At 51.3% G+C, this 24,510-nt stretch overlaps 1 protein-coding gene across 2 annotated transcripts in view; it reads left to right on the forward strand.

Moving 5' to 3' along the window:
• PKNOX2 (PBX/knotted 1 homeobox 2) overlaps positions 1-24,510 on the forward strand; it is a 256,409-nt gene that overhangs the window by 62,602 nt on the left and 169,297 nt on the right. For both annotated transcript variants that reach the window (XM_082629707.1, XM_082629708.1), the window contains exon 2: positions 9,392-9,461. The gene's annotated coding sequence lies outside the window, so the exon portion shown is untranslated. The remainder of the gene's footprint in view (positions 1-9,391; positions 9,462-24,510) is intronic.

The raw sequence follows: 24,510 nt of genomic DNA on the forward strand, positions 1-24,510 counted from the left end.
CTATTCTCGGTACTTCATGTGAGTGGACTCATACAGTATCTGTCCTTCTGTGACTGGATTACTTCACGTAGCATAATGTTCTCCAGGTTTATGCACATTGCAGCACGTGTCAGAATTTCCTTCCTCTTTTAAGGCCGAACGATATCCCATTTTACATAGAGACCACATTTTGTTTATCCGTCATCCGTCCACGGACACTTAGGTTGCTTCCACCTTTCAGCTCCTGTGAACGATGCTGCTATGAACATGGGGTACACATTGTCTTTTTGAGTCCCTGCTTTCAATCCTTTGGGGTATATACCCAGAAGTGAAGGGATGCTTTCTAAGATGTCTTAATTGTTCTCTGCTCTCCATCAAATCTATTTTTATTTTGTTCTTAAACTAACATCATCTGCGTAACTACTAACGTCACCGGGTCTGCGGCATATGCCACGAAGAGCACTTTCTCAGGAGCTCTGAGGCTCTTTCCTGTCCCCTCTCTCTAAGATGCCCCTCCCTTCTCAGCCACTTCTGCTCCCAAGCCTGTTGAATTTTTTTCTTATGGCTTATCACCTCTTGACATTGTATAATTGTATTTATAGTTTGTTTCCCCCATTAGAATGCGAGCCCCACGAAAGCAGGGACTTTTCTGTTTCGTTCACTGTTACATCTCTAATGTCAGACACAGTGCTTGGTGCGTATGCCTAACACATAATTATTCAGTTATTATTAACTTAATAATAAATGGAACAAATGGATGATCGAATGAATGAATAAATCAGCAGGGTACTGTTCCTGCCCACAAAGAACTTACAGTCTGGGAGGGAGATAGACGTAATAGAACTGTATATAAGGCAGAATATGGGGGCCCTGAGAAGCATCTGGTTAAGTCCTATGACAGTGGCCAGCAGGGTCGATCCAGAAAGTACCTCTGTGTACTGGGCAGACTAGTCCCTCAACATTGATAAAAAGGCCCAGGCTGTTGAGTAGCTTTAAATTCATTTTCTCATCCATCTCTCCTCAACCTCCCTTTATGATATTATTATCATCAGTTTCCAGGTGAGGAAACCAAGATGGACAGAGGTTAAGGAAATTGCCTGATGCAATGTAGCCAGTAAGTAAGCAGGTTTGCAGTCTGGTCTGGCTGCCTCCGAAGTCCAACCTCTTTTTCTTTCTTATATCAATTATTTTTCTTTTCCTTATTGAGTTTTTTTTCAAAAATTACAGAAGTGGCAGCGCTCTCTGCAACCCGAAACAAGGCAAAGATGTGCTAACAATGGTGTGCCTTCGCACCCACGTGAACATCCGGGCTGTTCCTTCCACACCACCTCTGTGCTCACACAGACTTATGCACGTGGATGCACTCAATCTGGAGTTTTCTCCGCTTTTACAAAAATGGAATCACACCGCACACATCAGTCTGCTACTTACTTTTCTTACTTGGAACATTACGGCCATCTCTCACGGCAAAAGATGGAGCTCTAACTCGCTCTTTTGAATAGTTGCATTTATTGATAGCATAGCTGTGCCACAGGTTACCCAAACATTCCCCTACTGGTGGACATCTAGCTTGTTTTTCACTTTGTCCCACTGCAGAAGCTGCTGCATTATCCTCATGCCTGGGTACTTTTCTTTTTATAGGATACATTCTCAAACTGGGGCGGCTGAGGAAAAGCGTATGTGTATTTTTAATTGCGATAGATCCTGCTCTACTATTTTCCCCAAAGATAGTAGCAATGCAGTGTCACGCTTTGAACCCCTGCGGTTTCTAGGCCGGTGCCTGCGTCTCTTCTTCCCTTGCCTCTTCTCCTCGGAGCCGAGTACCCCTAGGCGCATCCCAGCCTCTTCTGACCTGGCCCAGGACCCTCCAGGAAGGCTGGAGGGACACCGCCTCCTTCTGTCACCTTCTCTCAGGGCATGGCTCTGTTCTCTCCCTCGGCCAGTGAGGACCGGCCGTCAGGAAACCTGGATTGTAGTCCTAACTCTGTTCCTAATCAGCTGTTTGACCTTGGACAGGCCACTTAATTTTCTGTGCATTGGTTTCTTCACCCATAAATCGAAGGAGGTTGGGTTGGATGATGTATGAAGACCTCCCTCTCCAGACGACCTTCCCGGGTTTGAGACCCCATAGTGGTCTCACTGTGGGGAGACCCCAGGGGAGCACTGGGGTCTGTCTGCTCTCTGGGGGTCGTGGGGCCTGCAGCGGACAGAAGGGCCTTTCTACAGCCCACTTCCCTCCAAAGGCCTCCCAGCTGCCTGGACTGCTGGTTGTATCAAGAAATAGTGCGGGGCTTCCCTGGTGGCGCAGTGGTTGAGAGTCCGCCTGCCGATGCAGGGGACGCGGGTTCGTGCCCCGGTCCGGGAGGATCCCACATGCCGCGGAGCGGCTGGGCCCGTGAGCCATGGACGCTGAGCCTGCGCATCCGGAGCCTGTGCTCCGCAATGGGAGAGGCCGCAACAGTGAGAGGCCCGCGTACCGCAAAAAAAAAAAAAAAAAGAAAAGAAATAGTGCGGAGGGTCGGGATTCCAGAGGCAGGCTGACTTAGACCTGGGCTAGAACCCAGATCAGCCATGACCTTGGGCAACTTGCCTCACCTCTCTGCGCCTTGATTTCGGAATCTGTTAAACGGGCGAGCTAAAACGGTCTCAAAGTTCTGGAGCAGCACTGTCCAGTACAACCGCCTGTGCCAACGGAAACACCGTCTAGCCGGAGCTCCCAGTACCACAGCCACTAGCCACATGGGGCTGTTGAGCACCTGAAACGCGGCCACTGAGGCTGAAGACTGGATTTTAGATTTTATTTAACTTTCATTAATCAGAATTTGTATTTAAAAAGCCAGATGTGGCTAGTGGCTATCTTGATGGACTCTGCAGCTCCAGAAGATGAAGATGTTATAATACAGTACATAGAAAGTGCTCAGCCAGCCCAGTGTCTGGCACACAGTAAGCACTCAATAAACGTCTGCTATTATTAGGTATCATGTGTCTCACTTTCCGGCCTACCACACCCGATGGCTCGCAATGACACCTCACGCTGGCTGTCCTGGAGTCACCTGGGGAGGCAGGGATGGGGGAGGGTGTTGCTGCTGCTGATGCATGTCAGTAATGAGCCTGGCACTAAATGTTTCTGGTCTGCTACTTTCCCTGGAGGGTCATGTGAGTGGAGTGGTATGTGGCCTGCTTTGCAAGTGATTAACATGGTGTAAGCAATCTGCATGGAGAGAAAAACCCCTCTGCTGGTATTCCATTATTCTATTAGAGTTTCAGAGCCGGGATTAAGTGGACATGATTTCTTCCTATGGGCCATTAATTTTGTTTTATTGCTGGTCTGATGGCCATTACCCTTTTTGCCAATGCATTCCCCCATTAGGTTTGTACAATTAACAAAATATGTGCTGTTAGGGCTTTGATGGGAACAGTGGGATGGAAATAAAGGGAGGGGACGCAGCCTCCACTGAGTTGGGGGTGAGGAGAGGCTGGACCCTGGGGTGGGGCCCCTTCAGCACCTGCCTGGTAGTCACTGGCATTCCTGGAAAAATCCCTAAGACCTTTGCCGGTTGTCTCCTGACTTGGAATGGAGGAGCTGCCCAGGGGCGTGAGAGAGGGAGGGACCCTTGGTGGGCCTGGCTGGGAACAGCGCAGCTGAGAACGTAATGAGCCACTTCCGTGTCGTCACCTTGAACCCGCAGCAAGCAGCGTGCGTCAGCCTCCAGGTGCCCTGCCCTGTGACTGAAGCGGCTTCCAGGCGACACCTGCCCTCTCTTTGGGGGGCAAACAGGAGGACCCGTGCCTGATGAAAATGGGGGCCTCTGATACTCAGCGTCATCTGGTGATTGCCACGTGGAAATGCAAGATCAGCGTTGTTAGGTCATCCAAATTTTGGAGAAAACTTAGGAGCCTGGATTTTCAAATGTGAAATGTCCCACTTTTCAGTTGTTGGCAGAATTTACAAAAACATCAGACAGGCAAGAGGCCAGCTAGGGGCTGCCAGTGGGTGACCTCTGCCAGGCACTGAGCTGTCCTTGGAGGGTTTTGAGGAGGAACGAACATGACGCAATTTGTGTTTCAGGAAGATGCCGGGCTGCGGGAGGTAGTGGATGGGCAAAAGCGGGGCCAGGCTGGAGGCCAGGAGACGGATTGGGGGCCCTGGGGAGAGAGAAGGAGGCCTGAGGCGGGGCAGTGACGATGGGCCAGGAAGAAGAGCAGGGGTGCTCCCATTGGAGAATAAGCATGTCTCGGGACTTGGTGTTTTCTCACCTCCAAGGGTGCCCACTTACAGGAACGGGGTCCAGCTTAGAGTCTCGGGCCTGGACGGGGCCTGGGGAGCATGGCTGAGGGACAATTTCCAGGTCCTCTGCAGCTGGGTGCCCAGCACTGCCTGCAGGACAGGAGGGATCAGCCTTGTTCTTATCAGGCTTTGAGGAAGCCTGTGCAGCACCCTCCATGCTGGGTGGGTGCGTTTCTCAGAGCCACACATTTAGTGCCAGGTGATCCTCTCAGTATTCATTTACCCAGTTGTTGTGTCTTTGAGAGCCTGGTGGCCAGGGCCTGTGATGCTGGCACTGACAGCCTCGCTGGACTAATGTAACCCAAGCGAGCTGTCGTCAGGGGGCGAGGGGAGCAGATATGGAGCAAAGAGGGGACTTGGGTGATGAGGTGGGAGACACAGGACACACCGTGGGGGGACGAGTGGCCCTGCAGGCATTTCCTCCTGGGAGGGTCTATTCAAGTTTTCTTTCTCTCTTTTTTTTTTTTTTGCAGTACGCGGGCCTCTCACTGCTGTGGCCTCTCCCGTTGCGGAGCACAGGCTGCAGACGCACAGGCCCAGCCGCTCCGTGGCATGTGAGATCTTCCCGGACCGGGGCACAAACCCGTGTCCCCTGCATCGGCAGGTGGATTCTTAACCACTGCGCCACCAGGGAAGCCCCAAGTTTTCTTTCTCTTTTGGGAGTTTTGCTCATGTGCCTACAGAGGCTTCTCAGAGATGGGGACCATCCAGAGAGAGTCTCGGTGCCTGAGGACAGGTTGTCACGATTTGTCCTCATCCTAAAGGTCTGGCTGGGATAGTAACAGAGGAGCTTGTCACAGGCAGTGGGATGAATGCAGAAGCCCTCAGGCTTCTTGATTTGCCTCCTTTTTCCCATCCAGACTCTGCCAGCCCTCCTGGGCTGTCAGCCCTCCTAACACCGGAAGACAGCAACAGCAGCCTCATTCGTCGTTATGAATATGCTCCAGGCATCGCACAAAGTGCTCTCGGTGATCATCTCACTTAAAGGCGCTACTCTTATCCCCCTTCTAAAGGTGCGAACCTTGAGGTTTGTAGAGGTTAAGGCTAGGAAAGTGCTGGACCCAGGCTTAAACTCAGAACTGTCTGACTCCTGTGTCTTTACTCTTACCCACCATCATATACTGAGCTGTGATACGGGGATGAGTCTGGGCAGCTTCAGAGATGTATAGATGTCAGATGGAATTTTGGTTTAAGGATCATCTAGTCGAGCACTATCATTTTGCAGATGAGGAAACTGAGGCAGGGAGTGGTTAAAGTTCCGTGTCCAAGACCACACGGTAAGTGAACGATGGACTCAGGGTGTGAACCCATGACGCCCTTGGTTGGTCTAGTGCCTTCTGTGGTCCTTGTTAAGCCCCAGGCTCATCTCTGTTCATCCTTCCAACTTACCTAGGATGCTTCGTGGGAGCTCGCTCAGCTGTCCTTGGGCGTGGAGGGTCAAGTTCTAGTGTGCTCCCTCCCGTGGGAAGCTTTCTTCTATACTTCTCCCCACCTCTTAACAATGAACTTTCATCAGCTCTCTCATTTACCATTTCATAAATGTCCTCATATTTATAAATGTGAATGCTCAATTCCATTTATGATTCAAGTTTATCTTCATGGTGAGTAGGGTAGGCCTGAGTTTCAATTCTGGTTGCGTTATTGCAGGGCCGTTGTCTGAAGGCCTTTGACGTGATCACTTGCCTTCCAGGACTACAGGCTGCTGGCTTTGGAAGGCCCCAAAATATCACGCACGTGGTTCCCCAGCACGTGTCTGCTGGTGAATGGTGAGGAGTGAAAAACAAGGACAATGTGCAGAGGTTGCAGGTGCACATATGTGTGTATATGTGTGTGTGTGAGAGAGAGATGCACAGTTAGAGACAGAGAGAGATAGAGACAGAAAGAGAGAAGAGACAGAGATGGTGGTGGGGGGGATGCTTTTCATGATGCTCCATTCACTTCAAAGAGTTCAAAAGGTGGTCAGTCCTTTTTGCTCTCCTTACTTTTGGGGGTTGAATTACTTTATGAAACGGTGGTGAAAGAAGACACTATTAATGTTTTATCAATATACATGTTTGTCAACCCTCCCAGTCTCACAACGTTTTTTAACATTTTATAGATGGGGGAAGCCAAGTCTGGGAGACCATGCTCTCTGGGGCATCTTCTCACCCAATACAGGATTCTCTTTGCCGTGTTGGGAGCTCACTACCTTCCAAGAAAGCCTAACTCATTGCTGGATGGTGCATAGGACTAGAGAAGTCTTTCTTGTATTGAACTGAGGATTGGCTTCCTCTAATATCTGTCCATTAGCCCTAATTCTACCGTGTATAGCAACGCAGCCTCTCTGTCACAGAGTTTCTTTAAATATTTGGAGGACCACCTAGTGGGAGAGAGATTGTTGCTTTAGTCAATAGAATTAGGTAGGACCAATGGGTCATATTAGAGAGGGACAAACGAAGGTCCATCCCTAGTTTCTTCTCCCATATCTTCTGTCTCACGGCCTCCTAATAAGGAAGATGACAACAACGACAGCTAACTGCAGTGAGTGCTTCTTTTGTGTGCGGTACTGTTCTAAGCACTTTACGGTATATGAACGCATTAAACCCTCACAGCCAACCTCAGAGGCAGAACCCTCATTAGCCCTATTTTACAGATGAAAAACCGAGGCGCAGGGAAGTTAAGTAACTTGCCCATGGGCCCACTGCCAGGAAGTGGTGGGACTGGGATGGACACCTGTACAGTCTGCTTCCAGAGCTTGTGCTTTTAACTGCTAAACTTTTAACTTTAGTTAAAAGAACTAGATGTCTTTGCTCACCTCTCTCTTCTACTCATCACTGTCAAATTTATTAAAATATGATGCCACAGCTCATCTAAAAGTAATGTGGATTGATAAGTCTAAAGTGAGGGGACCATTCTCCCCTTGGCTGGCCACCGTATAGCTATTTAGGCAACTAGGATCAATGTAATGGGTTTGGCAGCAACACCATACCCTGGGCTCCACCTCTGCTTGCATTTAACTCAAATAACCCTTGTCTTTTTTTAAAAAAAAAAAACAGGTCACCCCAATCTGTGATTTTTCAATTGATTTTTGAATGTAAGAGTAGGGTTTGGTATATTTATTCGTGTCAAATCTTTTTCTACAACTGTGTAAAAAATTAAACTGGATTTGCATGTGGGCATAGACTGTAATAATTTGATGGTTTAGAGTGATGGGATTGTAGGCAATTTTTTTAAATTTTCAAATTTATTTAATTTATGGTTGTCATGATGTTATTGTGCAAGAAATAAAAACTGGTAGAGGAAGAAATTAACTTTTTAGTTTTGGGCCATCCTTTTAGCTTGTTCAAAGTTTTATAACACTGCCCATCAGAATCCATCTCCCCAGCAGAGTGGCCGTCCTTCACAGCTTAGCAGCATGTGCAAATGGCAAGTCTGCCATATCCTCTTGCAAGTCGCTGGTGTCTCGACAGTCCCAAGAGGGCAGGGATAAATCCCCACTCCCTGCAATTCAGCCTATAGAAACTTCCTGTACTGAGGTCACGTATGCTCAGTAGCAATGTGTCAGTAGTTTAGAAGATTACAAGTTGGAGCCCATTGCCAGCCAGAGGCTGGTTGTGAAAACTGATTAGAATGAACAGAGTCCATCACTGAACATTTCAACAGACACTTGCTGAGAACCTGACACATGCTGGGCTATAAAGATGCATAAGGTGCAGTCCTCATCCTCACGCACTTGCCTTCAGTGGTCTGGTCTTGTCTCTGAGGTCCTTGCGTGAGTCACCAGTCTTGGTCCTGGAGATATTAGTATCTTCCAGCCCCAGAGGAAGTGCCTCATCCTGGGCGACGTCGTCATGAACAAGAGGGACATCTTTCCATGAGCGCGTTGTATTACACCCCATGCCTGAATCTTCTATCTGAAATTCTACCTCTTCCAGGGAGCCTCTCTGTCTTAATTAAAAGGAAAATACTAAAGAGTGGTGGGGTGGGGAGTGCCCTCTTCTTCATGACCTTCCTTTGTTGGAAAACCTTCAATGGCTCCAGGAGCTCACAGCGCAAGCCTGGCCTCTCTGCCCGACACTCGGAGCCCGGATGCTCTGGCCCCTCCCTGCTTACTCAGCGTTACTCCCTCCTCTGGTCTCTCAGCCCCTGCCTTGTCCCTGGTCACTCCATGCTTTCCCCCCGTCACCCTTGCTCAGAGTGCTCCCTCTCTTGGAATGCCGTCTCTCTTCTTCCACCGGCCGAACCTTTCCTGACCAGTCCTCCAAGACCCCAGTCAAGGTCTCCCTCCCCCTGAAAACGTCTTTGAAGGCCCCAGCTGTCGCCAACTTTGCTTCTCTGTGGAGAGAGAGTTATGGCCTCTACCACACAGTTCAGCACTACCTTATGTATGTTCTCGTCTTATTGGATGATGTTTCATATGGATATTCTTATTTCGCACTTTTATTACAGGAGCTGTGGATTTCATTCCTGCTGCACCTGGAGAGTGTAGCTCGCGGAGCAGACACCTGATAAATATGTGCTGGGTTTTTCTTCTTCTTGTTGTTATTGCTTTATCCCAAGAAGAGAATTGAAAGCAGTCACGTTTTCTGATCTTTCCAGTCACGCCCCCATCATTTTTCTCCACGCACATCTCCCTTCTAACCCAGTGGGACTCTTCACTTTTACTTGAAAGTGCCCTCCTACATCTGGACTTTCCATAATCCTGCCGTAAACCACAGCATCGGTGGTGGTGTTTGCTTGTTTGGGCAGCTCCCCCATATAGATTGCCAGCTTCCCCAGGGGCTGCTCAGCTCTGTCCCCCCTGCACGGGGTCTTCCGTCAGACAGGTGGCATCAGTAAATGATCATTGCCTTGGTCGGCTCAGGGCTCCCCACAGGCATGAGCCTCTTTTTCTCTGGGGAAGGGGATGAAACTCGCAAGAAATCCTGTCTCTCCGTCCTGGTTAGTCCTCTAAACAACCGTCGTTTTGCACCAGGAGCTCCTTGCTCAGGAAACTACCCCGACTCAGCAGTGGGGACACAGGGCTGCCGGCCCTGCCTGTGCTCCGGAGCAGGACCCACTTCTGAGTTTACCCACATCCGATCTTGCCTCTCGCTCCCAGCAGAGTCATACACAGTCTATAAAGATGTTTTCTTTCACTGACAGGTTGACTCTGGAGCAGGACTCTGAGGCTGGCCATCCTCCATGCCGCTCACCAGAAAAGGGACTGTGAACTGTGAGTAACTCTGATTGGCATTTTCCACGCTGACTCAATAAGGTTATGGGTTAAAGACCAGCCCTGAACCTGATCTTTCACAGCCCTGCATTGTGTGAGAGACGCACCCTGTCTCAATGAGCTAGTCAGAATGTGAAATACAGTGGACCTCTAATTAGATGAGGTCCGAATGTGACGAAGAGGCCCTGTGACATGACATCCTATTTAATTCGACTGTATTGATTGTGCGTTAAGGTGGACCTGACGTGTTAGGCGTGTCCTGAGTGTTGGAGAGGGAAGCTCTTGAGTTTGCAAGGGCAGGCTAAGCTTGGGAGGCCGTGAGAGGAGGACCTGGGCCAAGTTCATAGCTCGCGCTTGCTTTTATGTCTGGTTGTTTCTAGAGAGACATGAGGGAGGGAAAAGGAGATACTGCTGGTCGCTTCCCTTCCATCAGCACAGAAACTGCTCCCCACCTTATCCGTCTGTGTATTTGCTCATATTGGTTCTCCCACTTGGCAGAAGTCTTCCCGCCTGTAGGCCCTGGCCTGAGTCCAGTCTGCTCGTTGCGACCTCCTTCGGTAATCCAGCCGGAGGTGATTTCTCCCTCTTCTGAGATGCTGTGCCTCAACCCTGTGCTGGGCATGCCTCTGCCCGCGCTTCGCTGTGTGCCCTCAGCGAGGCTGTGAGCTCCTGGAGGCTAGTCTGGGATTCCCTGCTCCTTGTTTCCCCTGTGCACCCTCCACCTAGGCGCCGCGCAGGCAATGTCAGCTGGAAGGGCTGGCCTGAGGCTGCACAGCTTCCCTACCCTGCTTCGGGGGCTCCCGGGGGCTGAGCGGCTGCGGCTTTGATAGTACATTGGCTCCCATCCCGTCCACGGAATTTTAAATGATTAACCGTTATCAGCGCCCATCTTCACCTCTGTGTCAAAATAGATGGACTGTAATGAGCATTTGAATAAATCATAAGAATGGCCGCCCTGCGCTCGTCTAACTTCCTGCCGATGGCTGCCCGGTGAGGAGCGGGGCGCCCGCCCTCCGCCTAATGGCCTGCGCGGCACCGCTGGTACCTCTGTGAGTGACAGGGCGCGGCTCCCAGGGCGTCCCCTCTCCGCCCGGCTTGGAGTGCTGGGTCCCCAGACACCGGGCCGGGGAAGGGCGCCTCCCTCCATCCTGTTCCAGGAAAGCCTACCTAGGAGATGGGGCCGGGGTGGGGGGAGCCAGAGTAGGAAGATAATGACCTTTGTGAGAATCGATGTCTCCTCGCACCGGAGGTTAGAGGGGCCTCATCGGTCACGTCAGTGTGAGGGGAAGCAAGCCGAGCGTGAAGCTTCATGAGACCGGGGTGCGTGTAGGGGAAAGAAGTCTGCACGTTCCGTCCCTGTCCCCGAGAGCAGCCGGGCGCCTGGCCCGGGCCCACCCACACCTGGGGGAGCTGCCTCGTGGGGACACTCGGGGACCCGCACAGAGGAACGAGGAAGAGTGGGGATCTTCAGGTCCTGGGACTCTGAAAGGGGAAGATTCAAAGGCTCTTCCTGGGAGTGTTTTTTGCTAAGGAGAAGCCTGCCTTTTGGGGGGGGGGAGGAAGAGGAGGGACGGGACCCGCAGAGGAGGGAACAGTGTGCAAGTCTGAAGTGAGGGCTGGATTTGCGAGGGAGATAGCAAACATTCTAATTTAATTCGAGTGGTGTTCCAGTTACGATGGCTGGGTAACACACCACGCCAAGACATAGTGACTTAACACCATTTATTATGCTCATTTATTCTGTGAGTCAGGAGTTCAAACAGGGCACAGTGGGGAGATTGCCTCGGATCCACAGGTCTGGGGTCTCTGCTGGGGCAGAAGCTAGGTGCTGGAATCATCTGGAGGCTCGTTCGCTCATCCCTCTGGGGGTGGATACCAGCTGTTGGCTGAGGCGCTAGCTGGGGCTGTCCACCAGGCCCACGTGCCCTTTCCACGTGGCCTGGACATCTTCATAACTTGGATCCTCAGAAGGTGGTGGTTGGATGCCCAGAGGGAGCGTCCTGAGAGGGAACCGGAGCCGGACGGGGCTGCGCTGCCCAAGCCCAGCGGTATCACGTTCACACATTGCCCTGGTTGGGGGCAGGCACAAAGGCCCACCTGGGTTTAGAGAAGGGGACATGGACGCTGCCCCTGCAGCCACGTCTCAAAGGAGGAGTATCCAAAGGAGAGTGTGTTTGGGGGGTACTATGCTGTAGCAGCCGTCTTTGGGGGCACACTCCCACAGCTAGTGCTCCTCAGGTCTGGCCCAGCACAGCCTCGTCTACTCCCGAGGCAGGCCAAGGAAACCTGCCTCCAAGAACCAAACTGTCGAAACCCACCCAGTGTCTGGGTTTAAAGGCACCCCCACCCCCCGCCGCCGCAGCCAGGCTAGGCTCCTCCCCAGGGAGGCATTTCCCGAGGACACGCTGGTGTTAGGAGGCCCTGCAGTTGGTAGAAACCTCTACCTCAGCGCTCCCCAACCTTTCTGGCACCAGGGACTGGTTTTGTGGAAGACGGTTTCCCCGGATCGGGAGGGTGGGGGTGGGGGTGGGGGGGGGTGGGGGAGGGGAGGGATGCTTCAGGCGGTAATGCGAGCGATGCGGGATGCGGAGCAGCAGATGAAGCTTGCTTGCTCGCCGCTAACCTCCTGCTGTGCAACCCGGTTCCTAACAGGCTGCTCACCCCTGCTGTACATTATAGTCCTTCTCAGCAAGAAGGGGTCCAGTTTGCAACCCACAGCTTGAAGTGCCAGGTCTGGAGAGGGCCTTGGACCTGTGACAAGGACTCCACAAGCCTTGAGCCCTGCATTCCCAGGCATAGCTCCCACACCCTCCACTCCCTGGCCTTCCGGGCTGGGGGAGGCTTCAGCCAAAGATCAGACCGAAGAGGCTGTCGGGTCTGTCAGGGTGTGCAGGGGGCGTGGGCTAGCTGGGCAGCCCTTCCTCCGTGATCCTCGTGTCCTTTCCTCTCCGTGCTTCCTCTCTGCCACGCACACTGTAACCTGTGGACGCGGGGCCTTTGAGGACCAGGCTCCATTTCCTTTGCCATTTTCCTGACCCGGATGCAGCTAAGTTTTGGAAGAGAATCTGAGTACCCTGGATACCTTGTTGTGACTTAAGGGGATGGAAACAAAACTCAAGCAACCACAGGGTGGGAGCAGAACCAGTTGGTTTCTCCAAAGGGCCAAGATATGAAAATGGCTAATGGTGAAAGGGAGGGGGCAGGGAAGAGAGGGGCAAAGGGGCTTGGTTTTGCTGAAAAGTTTTGGTGGGAGAGTCTTGGAGTCTTCCACAAGTCGACTTAATATTAATAGCAATAACTGTCGTTTGTTGAGCACTTACTACATGCTAGACACTCTGCTCAGCACGTGATGTGCATGTTCTTATTGAAACCCTCATACCATTTTATGAGACACTGTTACTATCTTGGTATTACATACAGAAAGGGAGAGAGGCTCAGAGACAAGAGAGGTACCGTAGTCAGTGACACAGTAAGTTAGTCACAGAGTTGAAATCAAACTTATGACTCTATCCTAGAGACTTAATCACTTCATTATGCGGCTCCAAGAAACTCAAGTTTACTCACCTCTAACAGGGAGAAGTCTGATGACATCACCTCCACTGTTACCCTCAGTTCTAAGATTCTCAATGTGCAGAAAAGATTCTGGGAACTGACTTAGACACCTCTAAAGTGGAGGCTGGCTTTGTGGAAATGGGTCTGTGTGAAAGCACAGAATGATTTCCTGTTCTCTCCTTTCCCCTTCTGTGAAACTTAGGTCAGGAAATGAATGTTTAATTTGGGCGGGTGAAGGAAACAGATAAAAACCTAAAAGATCATTTGTATTTTCAAGGCTTCAACTTGGGGGGATAAACATTGGGTTTGAAGTCCAAAGCTGGGGTTTGAGTCTCAGCCCCAAGACTTAGAACCTCTGTGATTCTGGATACATCTCTTTGGTCTTCAGATTCCTTGTCTCTAGAATGGAAATGGGATTGTACACCCTTCCCAGGACGGCTGTGAGCACTAAATGAAATCCAGCACGTGCGAGCTTTAGAGACATTCCTGGCGCACAATATGTATACAGTAATGGTTCAGCCATCCACTCACCCAATACGTTAGGAAAAAGTAGAGACGGAAGGACTGTTCCTCTCCGTTGCTGCTGACAGAGGTGGTCTAGCAGCCTTCCTTTAACTGTACTCTCCATAAAAGTTCACTCATAAACTATTGATATTTTAATAATACACATTAGCATCTTGCCCTTTGACAGATGAATATTGAATGAGCAATAAAGAGGCAAAAGAGTAACCAGGTACATGGCTGCGGGGAAGCTGGAATCATGAGTGGTTGTTGGAGGGAAGGCCCCTTTCTAGGGACCTTGTGACTCACCTCTCTCTCCAGTGGCCCCTAGGAAACAGCTCTTAAAAGGAGTTCAGAATCCGGTCCAGCCCAGCCCAGTCAGGGCAGGATTTGTCCCCGGTTTTCCTTCACTTGGCTGGAGGGGACTTGGGAGAAGACAGAAAAAGGTCATTAAAGAGCTGCTGAGGGGCTTCCCTGGTGGCGCAGTGGTTGAGAGTCCGCCTGCCGATGCAGGGGACACGGGTTCGTGCCCCGGTCCGGGAAGATACCACATGCCGCGGAGCAGCTGGGCCCGTGAGCCATGGCCGCTGAGCCTGCGCGTCCGGAGCCTGTGCTCCGCAACGGGAGAGGCCACAGCAGTGAGAGGCCCGCATATCGCCAAAAAAAAAAAAAAAAATCAGGCAACAAGCTTAGAAATAACTCAACCTACTTCCGCCCCCTCTCCGTCCTCCGCCCACCAGGCCCTGATGGGGCCTATGCTTGGGGTGTGTGTGTGAAGGTTTATGAGACAGAATTTCCTGCCTTTGCAGCTCCTGCTGCAGCCCCGCTGCCACAGCCTCCAGTTTTTCGTGGCCTCCATCTGGCCTGGGAGTCCTTGAGTGTGCAGAGAACAGTGACAGGGGCTCTTCGTTGGTCCGGCTTAATTGGTGTGATTTAATGACATTTGTGGCAGATTCAGATTTATACGGCTTTCTGAGCTGCAAATCTGCTTTCTAAATGTAGAATTTTTGTGGAGTGGTAAAAAAATAATGGCTGTTCTGTGATTCCTGCCTCCCAAGCTAGGAGACTGCAATTTACATTATGCAAATAGACATTATGCAATCAAGGCACTTTAGCAGGAATCTGGCGGCAGAGAGGCCACTGATGAGATAGAGGTCTGCAGCCCCAACTGGAGGGGCCCTGGAAGAGCCGAGATGAGGTGGGGAGGGGAGGGGTGGGGCGGGCGGAGGGGCCCGAGTCTGTTCCGCTGGCCCAGAGATGAGTGCTTCCGGGGGGGCTGCCAAAGCGACTCTCAATTAATGGCTTTGTTTAATCATACCCCCTGTCCAGAGGACTATTGTCTTACGGATAATTTCGTTTGCCTAACGAGATTTTGCTAATTAAATCTCCTTTCAGCTGGTGTGACCGTGACTGCAGGAGAGGGGCTATTTGGAGTCTTCCCCATAAACCTTTCTGGAGAGGAGCAGGGAAGGAGGGCCGGCCGGGAGGGAGGGGAGGAGAGAAAGGAGGGGAGGGAGAACCTTCCCTGCTGTAAGCAGGCCTCGGGAAGCTTCCAGCAAGGTTTGGAGCTACAAGGTGGCTGCCACCACCCACCTGGCCTTTCTCTCCTGTTCTCTGGAAATGCAGGTACCCACAAATCTTTGTCCAGCCTGAGGGGTTCTCCCCCCTTAACGCTTCCTCTGTGGCTCCTGTCGCCTCCACCATTACCCTCCTCAAGTCCTTCCCAAATCCCCAGAGCTTCTGCGGGATTTCCAGGCACTGCCCCCAGCAGCTCTGGCTGTGGGTGGTGGCGGTAGTGATGCAGGAACCCTCCCCTGGCCTTCACTGTTAGCCAGCCAGCCTGGCTCTTCAGAGAAGAAAAATTGCTCCCAAATTGGCCATTTCTCCAGCGATAATTGCATGAATCAAAGAGGAGAAGACCTTGTCAAATTCATGTATCATCAGAGTCTCCTGTATGTGGAGAAGCCTAGCGCTGTGCCAGCAATAGCTGGAGCCTAATTAATGCTCTTGTGAGCGTGTGCCCATGTCACGCCTGTGCTCCTTCATCCGCAGGGGTTCTTTACTGTCTGCAGCTTCCTTGGCCTGGCTGGCCAGGGGCCTCACAGCTCAGCCCCGTCTACTTTTCCTGCTTCATCTCCTGCCCGCCTCGTAGCTCCCTCCTCCCTGTTACTGACAGACACTCCTATTCCTGGTACCCAAATATACCAGGTTGCTCAGTTCCCCCCAAATACTCTGTATCACTTCACACCTCAGTGCCTTTGCACGTGCTCTGCCTGGAATCTCCTCGTCCTGAATAGCCCCTGCGCCTCCTGCAATACCCAGCTCACATATCTCCTCTCTGACTACTGCTCACAGGGCTTGCTGCCTTTCCTGAAACACTGCTGTCCTCCTTCATCCTGTACGTTGTCACAGCACCTCAAACATATGTACCTATCTATCCAAGTTAAGAACTGAATCTTATTCTTCTCCTAATCCCAGTACCTAGAATCATCCCTGGCCACAAGAGGCCCCCTACAAGTTTGGTTGGGTTGAATGAAAAATGAAGGAATGAACCAAGGGGTAGGGGGTGGAGTGATGGAGAGGTTTTCTCTAGTAAGCCCTCCAAACCCCAGGATGGGCGATGGGGGGAGGAGGGGGCAGGAGCCTGATTTCTGTGGGGGCTTTGCAGAGTTACTTGCCCATCCATTACCTTTCTTCCTGGGTGGGAAAGCCTTAATCCCCCTGTGTGCCAGGCCCTGCACCAGGTGTGTCAGCATCTCCTGTTGCACACCCTCACGTGGATCCTGTGACGTGGGTATTGTTTTTGCAGAGGGCACTGAGGATAGTCTATCCTCATCAGAGAGCAAGGCACTGTTTACTTGTAACTGGGTCCAGTGGTGGGGATCCAGCAGGCTCTACCTCTAGGTAGGTGAAAGCTCCTATGCTTCCCAGTCCTCCCTCCCCATCTATCCATCTATTCAACCATCCATCCATCCATCCATCCATCCATCCATCCATCCATCCATCCCATCCATCCATCTATCCCATCCATCCATCCATCTATCCCATCCATCCCATCCACCCATCTATCCATCATCCATCCATCCATCCATCCATCCATCCATCCATCCCACCTATCCATCCAGCCCACCCATCCATCCATCTATCCCATCCATCCACCCATCCATCCATCTCATCCATCCATCCATCCATCCATCCATCCATCCATCCGTCCGTCCCATTTATTCATCCATCCATCTATCCATCCTGACTAGAACCTAAGCTGTTGCACCCTGGGCTGTCCCCGTGCTGGAATGCCTGGGTTGCTGCACTGGGAGGGCCTGTGCGTCTGTGTGTGTGCTGGGGGATGGGCGAAACCCAGGCCCCACAGATGGCCCCCGGCTGCTGGCTCTGGTCTGTTGCCAAGCTAGCGGTGGGGATGTGAGGATAAAGGAGTCTGCCTTCCATGCTGCGGAGCGTGGGGGCACTCCAGGAGAAACGGCTCGCATCCTCCTATGTGATAAGGGCGTATACCTGTTGCCTGTGTCTGTGCAGGCCGCAGGGTGTGTTTGTGTGAGGCCGTGTTTGAAGACAGTGCTTTAGGCTTTTCTTGGTTGCTGAGTTTCAGTGCTTTGCTTTTTGCCCTGAAGTTTGTCCCTTGGTGCCCATGTTCTGCCTCTTCACCGAGGCTTGTCATCATCTTAACATCCCCACCATGCTATCTATGCTCCGAGTCTGAAGGGTTTCTTGGTACATAAATAGGTGCTCAACAAACACTCTGTGATGCACTGAATGAGTGAACAAGCATGCCCTTTGCTGTCAGATAGACTTGAGCTTGAGCCCAAGTTCTGTTATTTAGGTAGCTGGGACCTTTGGATTTAACTTTCTCATTCAGAAAGCAGGAATTCTACCACTACCTATTCTATCTTTCTTGAAGGGTTGTTGGTGGAAGATTATAAGAGATATGTGAAAGGGTTTTATAAACTATAAAGCAAGTGTAAGGGGTTATTATTATAATGGTTATTACACTTGAAGTGATCATTGTGTTTGAAAATTAGGGATTCTGTTTTCAGGAATATAAAAGCATCCAGGCCGTGTTGGAACTCTGAGACTAACAGAGCAATTATTATGGGAACTGATTCCCCATTGGCCCAACTATGGGGACTTCCAGGGGCTGGGGTGGGAGGAGGGGTCTGGTGAAGAGGGCCCATCTTCATTTGTGCTGCCTATCCCCCAAGTGGACCCACACAAATGGTCTCTCTTGAGTCTCAGCCATTGCCCAGTCTTCTGTGCCTCATTATCTTTGCATATGCTGTTCCCTCTCCTAGGTAAGCTTTTCCCCTTTTCTCCACTGGTCTTTTGACCCTCTTGTGCCAAGTTGCTGCACTGTCCCAGGCTCCCTGGTTGCACAGTATACCTCCCTGAGAGCCTTTATCACATGGCATCTGGGACTGTGAACACCAGGGCAGGTGCCGGCGTCACTCATCTCTGTAGCTCCAGAGCTGAGGGGATGGATGGATGGGTGGGTGAAAGGTGAAGCGGGAGGGTTGGGGCTTGGTAGAGGCACAGGATTTGAGCTTCTGAGGCACCCTAAGCTGCAGGGGCAGGGAAGGAAGAAGCAGCTTCAGAGAAATTAGCGCTGCTGTGCAAATAAGCCCCAAATTTCTGAGAGAGGTCTCCCACCCACTCTCAGGTCCAAAAGGTTAAGTAGGCTTAACTCCTCCCTGGAGTCCCTGGGCCTGGAGGCCCCAATTCCGTGCAGGTGGGTGACTGGATGTCAGCCAGGTGGGCAGTGAGGCCTCCAGGTTGGAGCTGAGTCCTGAGGACAGGGAGGCAATGCCCATCGTGGGTCCTCACGGGCGAGCCATCACCTACGTGGGGAGGCAGGCGCTGCCTACCTACCACCATCCCCAGCCCTTCCAGATCGTGCCTCTTGGTGGAGTCAGCCCCAGCTGGTGGAGAATCTGCTGGGAGCCCTCCTGGGAACCTGGCTCCCTCGCTTTCTCCCTGTGTTTGGAGGCATCCCATCTCCACCCTGCTCTGGTCTCTCCCGCATGCCTGCCCACCCCGGGCAATGCTCCTAGAGCCCCAGGCAGCTGCAGCCAAGTGCCTGGGGTCTGGGAGACTTTTCATTACCGAATGCACTGAACCTATTTGTGAGTGTTTTGCAAAGTGTTTAATCCAAGGTGTTCCCTCAATTAAATTAGGGCAAACATCTGGGTCCCACATCCAGCTCCATTTGCATTCTGTGCCATTTATTACAGCGGGAAATGGGAAGGCACCTTAGGAATACTTAGGACTGAATTGGGGTGGGTTTTGGGGGTGGGCGTCTGAGGGTGCCTGTGAGGTCGGTCCACGAGGCAGACCCCTCTCCAGCCTGGGACTAGTGTGGAGCCGCTTTCTGGTGCAGGGGACCACACGGGGGTGGGGAGTGTCTGGGCTCGGGACCACCCGGTCTTACGGGGGAGGCTGGGTGAGTTTAATTCATGCCCCCAGTCCCCACGTGGGCCCAAGTACCTGCAGAAGCAGGAGGAGTTCACTGCTGTTGTTTTATAACTTTAAACCCAATTTTAAAAAAGGAAAGTGTATCACATTCAAGTGACCCATCTGGGTCTCTCCTGAGGGAGTCTTTCCTGCTGCAAGGTGGGTTTTTTCATCAAGAAACTGCTCAGCCTTGGTGACTGGCTGAGCATGGGTGGCAGCTTTGTTCCCCGTACCATGTGATTCCAGTACTGTCGAGTACTTTGGGAGTCCTACTATTATCCTTATCCAGGAGGCTGAAGAAGAATAGCTTCTGTTCAGTGCATTATCTCTTGTAACCCTCCCACCGACGCTCTGAGGCAGGTCCTCTAATAATAGAACAGATCAGAGAGCCAGGCTTAATCAGACAGGTTAAGCAACACGCTCATTGTTCCACAACTAGAAAGAGGGGTAGATGGGATGTGAACTCAAGTCTGCACGACCCCAAAGCCTACTTCCCACTGCACTAGGACATCTCTTGTGAATGAAGCAGTTGGGATTGGCTTTGAGTTGGGGACCTTGCCCCCTCCCCAAGTCTCGTGACCAGCACACCCTGGCTGGGCTGTGCAGAGGCCCTGGTCCTAGCCAGCCTGCCCCCATTGGGATGGCGTAACCTGGGATTCCCAGGGGCCTGCGATGGTGACTCACCCAAGGGAAGGAATTCCTGGCTTTTGTGGGATGGGGCAGGGAGGAAAAGGAGTAGTCTGGAGAGTGAAGAAGAGGCTCGTGGGATGCTCAAGGCCTTAGGGGTCACTGAATTCCTTGGTACCGAGCAGGGAAACTGAGGCTCAAAGGAGGCAACCCCTTGCCTAAGGCCACCGAGGGTTTGGTGGTAGAGGCTGGGCTGGAACCCAGGGCTCCTACCTCCTGGGAGGGGAGTGATGTCAGGGCCTGGGGAGGTCCCAGGGGTTCTATAGGGTGTGCTGGCATTCTAGATGCGAAGTGTAAGTCAAGGCTGGAGCAAGCAACCAGGATGAGAAGGGGATGAAAGGCTCCTCTGCTAAGGATGCTTCTGCACCACATTTAACAAAGAACCTTCCGGGTCCTAGAGGGCTGCTGGCCATCTCTGGCCTGGGCCCTGGGGCAGGTCCGCACCAGCTCCTAGGATTTCACCTAGTGATGTCGGGGGCGGCAGAACCTGGGAAGGCTGGAGGGGACCCGGAACCTGGGGCAGCACACACTTGGGGGTGTCCAGCTCGCCTTCGCCTTCCCCATCTGCCCTGCAGTCTGGGCAGCATCTGGAGGAATAGGGTGCAATGGATTCAAACCTCAGTCCCCTCTCCCACTTCCTCCCTTGATGAGACGGGACCAGGTCTTAGCCTTAGTTTCCCCATCTATTAAAGAGTAATAAAATCTCATCTTACAGGATCGTTGGGAAAATTAAAGGAAATAGTAGGTATGCTTGACCCTGCTTCTGGGTGCAGAGCATTGTTGCTGGTTTTCCTTTCTTCTCCATAGCCCGGGTCTACTCTCCCCTTTGGACCCTGTGCCTGCTCTGGGATATGGAGGGATGAGGGGCTCTGTCGACGAGGGTGGGCAGCCCCTGTCTCAGCTCCTCCCCTTCCCTCTTCTCTCCCCTCCCTCCCTCTCTCATGAGAAGACTTTAATAAATGCATCTCAGCATGTGGCCCTGCCTGGGGCTTTATAAGAATGAATTGCTTATCCCAGCCCTTACTTCCTAGAAATGACAATCTGCAATCCATACACATTTATTAAGCACCACTGTGTGTGGTACCCAGCTCTAGGCTCAGCAGGGTCAGCCTGAGAGCGATCCCCAGGCTTCTTGTCTCCTCCCAGGGCCCCAGAGGTTCCTGCTTTCTTTGGCTTTGCTGGATCCCAGGACCATCTGCTGTTACCAGCAGGATTTGGGGTTTCTGTACCCTTTTGTGCGTCTCTGCTTCTACACGAGGTCCTCTTTGCCTTGAGTAACCTCCATCCCCCCTCATGTACCTGGTTAGAGCTCAGTTTCTTGGTGATGAGTATGTCTGTAACCACACCTCACCTAGGGTTTATCTTCCTTGAGCTCCCGGTGCACACTGGGCATCTTTCTGTGACTATTAATCACATCATATGTCGATTATATCTTTATTAGAGACGCTTGGCTCTCCAAGGGTAAGGGTACGAAGTGTAACATCCTAGAACTAGCATGGACCCTAGGGGTCATCTGTTCTCCTCGCCTGCAGGCCAGGTCATGCGCAGTTCATCCCTGGCAGAGGAGAATGCTTTCCTCTCCTGTTAGCCTTTGGTGCACAATAAATGCTTGTTTTGTTGGACAAACCACTGGCATGTTTGAAGGGAGGCTGTCATGGCAGCATGCCTTGCTCTCTAGTTTCCAGGGTGTTCAGCCTGAGAGCACGTCCCTGTCCCTTTTATGTGCAATTCTAGTAAGTATTATTCTCTCTCTTTCACCCGGCCTCAGGATATGGGATCTCCAGATGGAGCTGAGGATCTGCAGAGAAGAATGCGCCCCTTGATTTACTGCCCCTGTGTCTTTGCCCCCGGCATTTCCTTTTCCTGAAAAGTCTTCTCTGTCTGCACGGCCAAACCCTGCCCTTCCTCCCCAGTCTCACACCACCTCTTCCACAGCCTTAGAGCCCTCAGGGAAAACCAAGCCTTTTCTCCCTTCCAGAGTACCTGGCCTGAGTCTCGTGACACTGACCAGTGTCCACCTGCATCCTGAGTATATCTGTCTGTCCTCTTCCATGAAGATGTGTCAGTACAGGGCACGTGGCTGATGCTTCTGTAGCCTTCACTCCACCTGGCATGGCGCCTGGCACATTCTGAATTTATCACACGTGTTTGTCAAATGAATGGGATTACCATTCATTACATTTGTCACCAGTTACTGGAAACTGGATGCTAGGGCCAGCGAAAGAAAAACAGGTGTTAAATTCTGTTTGGTGTACTGAGCAGACCAGCATTACTTCTGTATGGCAGGCCTGTCAAGTCCCAGACACTGATACTCTATACATAGAGTCTCCAAAACAGAGTGAGCAAGATGGGCCATTGGAATAAGAGAAGAAAATATTACAACTTTAATTGTATGTATTTTTTTAATCTCATCCTATTTAGATTTCTATTTTTGAATATGTTCCCTAAGACATCTCATATATTGGTAGAGCAGTAGGGTGAATATATACACTCCCACACATGCATGTTTATATACGTATGCACTGAGCGTGTATTACACGTGTTTTACTGATAGAGTTGTAAACAAGTCTGAGGACCATGGACTTGGGCCCCTGGCCCGCTCTCCAGGAGATGAGTCCAGTGCCTATTTGCTATTGTCTCTGGACAAATATCCCATCCCCTAGCGTGGCCTCATGTCATGCCTAAAACTATACAGCCTGAAGCTCACTGGCTGGCAAATTCCTTCGGGATGGTGACTTGGGGACCCTCTTCACCTGTGACTCTCCAGAGCCTGGCACATGACAGGCACTCAGTAAATTACATGGGGTTTGAATAATATTTATTTGAATTGAGACTATCTGAGAATCTTGGAAAGTTTTAAAATTTGACTTCAATTTAATCCTCAACTGTCTACTCCCAGATAGTACACTTGACATATTTACTAGAGACACATTATGCAACAAAAAAATAAGTGTATGCCTACTTTGTACCAGGTTCTGAGTTAGGTACTGGGTGTCAAATTTGAGGTCTCTGACCTCAAGTTCCTTACATTCCCTTTTTTCCAAAACAACCGAACAAGAAATCATAACGTAAATCAGCACTCCCCTCTTCGTTGAGAGTGTTTTGGAACAAACGGCCAGGCCTCACACCATTTCCTCTGCAGATGCTCTAGACAGTCATTTAGGGAGGACAGAACCCATCAACCAATGTGGTTGTGTTCTAGGGGCTGTGCTATAGCCGCTGGGTGTGGCCAGGGCCCAGGGGAAGCCGGTAGTGGTAGTTCTCCTGGCAGGGGTGGGGTGGGCGGGGAGAATGGGGTCAGGAGTGATTTTTGTATAAATGATGCTTAGGCTGAGTCTCTAAGCTTAACTTCTAGGCTCCCATGTTGAAATTTCAGAAGCCAAGAGGGGGCCTCTCAGATAAGGGGTGGGTTTGAATAGAGGGAGATGGCGGGCACAGAAGACAGAACACTTACAGATCTTAACAGCTGTCCTCCATCATCTTAAGACCAGAAGCCGAGGCCTCTTGCCCAGGGTTGCAGAACCAGAGATTGTCAGCAGCAGAATCTGGGCTCGGCGGCTCCTCCCTGGCCTCCCTCCGCCTGCTCTCCACACTTGGAGGACCCAAGGCGCAGGCTGGGCCTGCCTCTCCCACACACCCGGGCTGCTGTGGCCGGGAACAGCACACTCTGCGCCCCCCAGTGCCTCTGGGCTCTGGGCACCCCCTTCTCCCTCCAGCAGCTTCCGGAGGGTCCATAGGCCTGCAGCCTGGGAATCATCACGGGCTGCATGTGACTTCTTTCTTCCCGTACAAGTTGAGCGCTTGCCACCCTGCTGTCTGTTTTTCCTTGCTAAGGTTCAGTTCTAATTATGTTGATTTTCTTCATCCCACCCCCTCCTGGAAGCTTATTAGGTTGAATATTTTTATTTATTATCATTTCGCCCAACTCCTGCCAGCATTTCCAATTACTCTCCCCGCTTCCTTGTAATTGTCTTTCTGTAATGGCTCTGAAACAATTGCGCTAAATGAGGTGTCTCCTGGAAGATGAGAGTCTCACTTCATTAAAGGCTAATGTATTCTCAGCTCCAGCTCTGTGGGGCTAGCTTGGAAGGAAGACATTTAAACAGCTTCTTTTATTTTATAAGGAGCAACTTTTCAGCGACGAAGATGTCTGTGGGGTATATGTGTATGTGTGTGTGCGTTGCCTGATTTTAATTTAAAGAAAGTTTATGAATTAGTGTAAGTCTTCCTGTTGATGAAACTCTCTGTCCCTGAGATTTATGCAGGTGGGGTCCAGGGCTCTGGAGCAGGATGGACAGGGGCGTTTTATTCTGATGTCCTCCCTGCCTTTCTGCCAGGTCCCCTCCCTTCCTGTTAGCCCCTGACCTCTTCATGCCTCCATCCTGTGTCAGCTTCCACTGGGTGATGACCTCCTGTTGTGTATTATTGTTTTCAGTTTATATATCCTAACTCATTCATTCATTTGCTGCTTACTTATTTACTTGTTCATTTGTTATTCATTCAACAAATGTTTATTGCCTGCTATGTTCAGGCATCATTCAGGATGGGGATATGCCCTTTGCGAGCTTAGAGATCATGCGAGAACAGAGGCGGATGACAGGTAAGCAGGCACTTCTAGTACATTGTGTTAAATGCTGTAATCAGGCAAGGGAGGACCACCTGAAAGCACCTAGGAGGGCACCTAGTAAAATCTAGTGGGGTCAAGGATGGCTTCTAGAGGGCAGGGCCTGGGGTCTGGGTTGATACCGGGAGGATGAGGAGTTAGCCAAGTGACAAGGGCGTGGTTGGAAGTACCTGAGGCTGAGGGAACTTCCGTAGCGGGAGAGGTCTTGGCAGGTGAGTGAAA

Source organism: Mesoplodon mirus (genome assembly GCF_964341445.2).
Source record: "Mesoplodon mirus genome assembly, chromosome: 7".
Lineage (NCBI taxonomy): Eukaryota > Metazoa > Chordata > Mammalia > Artiodactyla > Ziphiidae > Mesoplodon > Mesoplodon mirus.